This window comes from Apodemus sylvaticus, chromosome X (genome assembly GCF_947179515.1).
Source record: "Apodemus sylvaticus chromosome X, mApoSyl1.1, whole genome shotgun sequence".
Classification (NCBI taxonomy): Eukaryota; Metazoa; Chordata; class Mammalia; order Rodentia; family Muridae; genus Apodemus; species Apodemus sylvaticus.
In genome coordinates this window covers 50,690,060-50,695,213 of record NC_067495.1, presented here as the reverse complement: position 1 = coordinate 50,695,213, position 5,154 = coordinate 50,690,060, and positions in this window count along the sequence as shown.

The following is a 5,154-nucleotide window of genomic DNA, read 5'->3' as shown; positions in this document are numbered from 1 at the left end:
TGCTTTTTCATTTCCTATGAAAGAATTTTGGGTGGAACACTTTAATCCCTACATATTAGGAGTAATATCCTTTAAATTATCTGTCAAAATAAAGAAAATTATAATTCATCTATCATCTACTTTTACTTGTATTCATATACAAAAGAAATATATGTGCAACTAAATCTTGGTTCAACTTCTTGTTCTTAAGCTAACAATACAGCATTCAACCATGTGCTTACTTCTGTGAATACATTCCCTAAGCTGAATGGCATTTGTAGAACAGTGATAGTTTGTGCACAGTCTGAACACTACCAAGAAGCAGCTTGCTTATATTCTCCTTGTTAAGAGAACAAAGTAATCATTCTTACTATGCCGTGTATTTCTGCTGAAATTTTCTTTTACAAACTAAACTAAATACATAAATTTAATCTTAATTTACATACCTCTTAATGTCACTGACCACAATAATGGATTGTATGTAGTGGTAATCATTTGCTAAGAAAAGTTGAAAGCAACCTTATAGAATACCCACCAAAGTTTTACAAGAAATATTTGATATAGCTTGATCATTTGCAGTGATGTTTTCTATGTATACTAGCCAGTAAAGTTACCTCTTGTGAAATTCTGTTAAAGTTTTCTAGAAAGGATACTTTACTCCTTTCCCTAGCTAATTTTATGGCAACTTAACATGAGCTAAAGTCATCTGAGAAAAGGGGACTTAAACTGAAAAAAATGTTTCCACAAGATCAGAATGTGGGGCATTTTCTGAATTAGTGATGCACGTGGAAGAGCCATTCTTGGGCTCAGGGTACTATATGTCCTATAAGAAAGAAGGCTGAGGAATCATTAGGAGCATGTAAGCAGCATGGTTCCACTCCTCCCTTGCCTCTGCATCAGTTCATTTCTCCACCTGTCTTAAGCTCCTGACCTGACTTTAATGAATTATGGACAGTTGGGAAACATAAGATAAAGTAAATCCTTTATTTCTCAGGTTGCTGTAAGTCATGGTGCTTTATCCTAGCCAGAGAAACCCTAACAAAGTCATACATACAGTTTTTTCTGTGTTATTTAATAAATACAGAGCAAAGTCCTTTGCTAGGGATAGACACAGAAATGTAGACACACTAGAGGGGAAGGGGAGGGGGAATGGAGGGGGGAGAGGGAGAGGGAAAGAAGAGAGAAGAGAGCAGAGCAAGACAAACATGAGTCACAGGCACTAAGCACAGTCATAGCACACATATTATAGATAGGCCAGGAACCACAAACTACAGACAGAAAGAAGGGACTAGTAAAGAACTGGAGAATTAAGATTTAGCCTTGTTCTTGGTTGAACGAACCCAAGGGGAAGTTGCTTCATTTTATTCCTTTATGCAATAGCCATGTAATTATGTTCTCTCTGAGGTTATCTTTAATCCATTAACTGATGCATGGATTCCACCAATGTAGAATTTTAAGCAGTTGTTTTCTATTATGAGTGTACCATTTGACATTTTTCTCAACAAAATAAGAGAATTACCATATGTTTCAAATCCTTATAAGCATTTGCTACTGTCTGTCTTTTTATTATAACTGTGCTAGGAGCTTAAAAGTGCATTTCTTGCTGTTTTCATATGTATTACCTGATTGTTTAAAATGATATATTTTCATGCAACCAAGTATCCTTTTATCTGAAATTTTCTTGAGTCTTACAAATTATGTTACTGTGTTTGGTAAGGTATTCTTCTAGTATACCTTATTAATCACAATTAGTGAAATTTTAAATAATGTAGTAGTAGTCAACTTGTCCCCAACTTCTGTTCTCTACACGACTGCTGTAAAACACCATTAAATAGCCAGATTTATGAGATCATTCCAGGTACCTAATGTTCCTGGTTAACATTTTTAGGCATAGATTTGAGACATATTTGATGTTTAAGAAATGTTTTAGAATCAGTTTGTTTTAACAGAAACAAAAGCAAAGTAAGGCTGAAAAGCAAGCCCAACAATCTTGTCTAAATTTATAGGGTAACTAGAGGGCATGCTCATCATTATGTCTGGATTTAGGCTAAAACTGCCAGTTATCTATGCCTTTCCTGAGTGTAGACATCAGAAATGTTTTGGCCTCAGAAAACAAGCGGTGTTAATTTTAAGCTACACTGTATAGTTGTGATAAAAATACAGACAGCTAAACAGGTATATTCTGTGTACTTGATCTCCCAAAATAAGACACCGATCTTTTTTTCTAGGCTTGCAGAGTACCGTGCCACTCTACTTTAAATATATGCAATATACTTCAGTACAATATAGGTGTTTCCAATAGTTACAATTTATTACATAGTTTATGATCCTTTTAAGTAATCTCTAAATATTCACCAATTAAAACAATAAATTCATAATAATTATAAAGTGTTGATAGATAACATATGTAGTTGCTTTCTCTTCAGTTATTTACTTATAGCTAAGCAGTTATATTTTTCTATCATTTTGTAGAAATAGCAATACCACATGGTTTCTCATAATGAATCATAACGTCTCACAGCCTGAGAGGTTAACCTAGCCTTGAATTTAAAAAAGGAAAAGAAAACGCTATATATCTATTTGACCTGTTGGTTTATATTCTTCACCTTGTTAAAACTAGATATTGCTTAAAATGATACTCTTTCATTTGAAAACACTTGTCCCTGGCATTTTAATTTTATACAAAACAAAAGGTAAATTTTCCTATATTTCACTGGCTTTGAAGGGAAAGCATAGATATATTTCTCACATTTTTGTAGGTGTTTCTGTAATTTCACATTAATATATTTGGCTGTGACCTTCGGAATAATCTATTCCTTTGTTGCAAATGCACTGATCTTTCTAGTCTTGGGTATTTTCTCTTTGATGTAGAATTACCTGAAATAAGATGTAATACAATATACACTTTGAAGAATCAAAATCAATTTAAACAATTTTGCTACAGAGAAGGAAATTTACTATAAAAGGGAAATCATGCTGGAATTCATATATTAAGTGGCAGACACACTATTCATTTTCCATTAAATATAAAGTTGTTTTCAAATATATTTATATAGAGGTGAACATCTCAAATGACCTGAGACACATTAATATGTTGCTTACTAGGCAACGAATCTCTCATACAATGTGCATTTGATTTTCTTTACAAGGAGATATTTCTTTTCATGATATTTCTTTTCATTAACTTTAGTGACCTCAGAACCTCAGTATTTACTATTTTATATATTTATTTTTCTGAAGAGGGTCCATTGACTTTTATGCCAAACAATTTATAATGTCCTGTGCTTTTTACTCTTTAACATCACTGATTGTTTGTCTATATTGTCTGAAAAATGAAACAAAATGAATGAAATAAAAGGGTAAATAAGTAAATTTTAGCACCAAAAACTGAGAGAAAGAGAGAGAGAGAGAGAGAGAGAGAGAGAGAGAGAGAGAGAGAGAGAGAAAGAGAGAGAATTTCTTACTACATAGGGACATCTGGGAGTCTTTTTAAAATTTGTAAAGTGCATAGCATTTATCAGAGTGAAAGTGAGAGAGTAATGGGGCACAAGTATTTCTTTAAATTTATAGTTTTATTACCATGTAATAAATATCTATAACTGAACTTGATGTTTCAAAGCAGTGTCTCTGTATTTAGTTATTTAAGTAACCTGTGCATTGTTTTGCAGTCTTAGTTGATTTCTTTGCTGTACTCAATCCTTTCAGTTTGGTACTATCTCACTTGATAGTTTTGCTTTGGTTAATTGTTTTAGGGGCCATGTCCTCATTCCATTTGGCATTGATTTTTGTTCAGAATGTAACAGATAAATTTAATTTTATATGCTTGATTGACTGAGTTCAAAAAAACAACACATGTTGCAGACACTATCGTTTCCCCCTTGTGCATACTTGACACTTGTGGATATTGGTTATCACAGTGAAATGCATTTATCTTCTGATTCTTTATTCTTCTCCAGTTGTTTACCTGCATTACTTTTAAGCTAGTACAATACTACCTCCTTTGAACCCAAGACCTTAGTATGTATCTTCCTATTGCTTAGATCTCAATATATAACCAAGGCTGGCCTTGAGCAATCCTTTCTCAGCCTCTAGATTAAAGGTGTGAATCACCACATCCATCTATTTTTATACTAATCCAATACTGATTTGATTATTTATTTTAGCTTTGTATTATAGATTGAAATCAAGAAGTTTGGTGATACAGATTTGATTCTCCTTATTAATGATTGCTTTGACTATTTTAAGTTTTGTGGTTTTATATGAACCATGACATTTTGTAAACTATAATAGATTTTTTTCACATGCATCACAGTAAATCTGCATATTACTTGGATAGTGCCATATTTTACTCATCTCAGCATATATTTCTATTATTGACTTCTTAACTCAATTAAGCAATCACAAGTGGGAAGGGAGGGAAGGACCTGGGAGGGAAAGTGGACAGGGGGTGGGGTGGGGGGAGAGGAGAACATGATCTGGTATTGGGTGGGGGAAAGGATTGAGGCCCTGAGGGTCAGCAGAAAGAATGGAAACAGGCAACCTTGGGAAATAGGAAGTTGGTGGGATCCTCCAGAATGCATAAGAAACCTGGGAGGTGAGAGACTCTCGGGACTCAAAGATGAAATGCTGGGTATTAGGGAGAGGGAACTTATAAAGTTCACCTCCTGCAGGAAGACAGGACATCAAATGAGGGATGGGGGGGACATCTCACAGTCACAACTCTGACCTATAATTGTTCCTGTCTTAAAGAGTTACCTGGATGGAAATGGAAAAGAATCTGAAGAAAAGAAAGTCCAGCGACAGGCCCAAAGTGGGATCCAGGTCAAAGGGAGATCCCAATTCTTGATACTATTACTGATGTTATGGAGAGCTCACAAAAAGTTTCTATCATGACTGCACTCCAGAAGACCCAACAAGCTTCTGAAAGTGTCAGAGCAGATATTTGCACCAAACCAATGGACAGAAGCAGCTGGCCTTTGTTCTTGAAGGAAAGGCTGAAAGAAGAAGCTGGGGAGAAGGGTAATCCTTTAGGAGGACCAGTAATCTCAATTTATTGGGAACTCTGAGATCTCTCAAACACTGGATCACCAAACAGGTGGCACACACTAGCTGATATGAAGCACCCAACACACATACAATAGAGGACTGCTGGGTCATATTCATCCAGAGATGGTG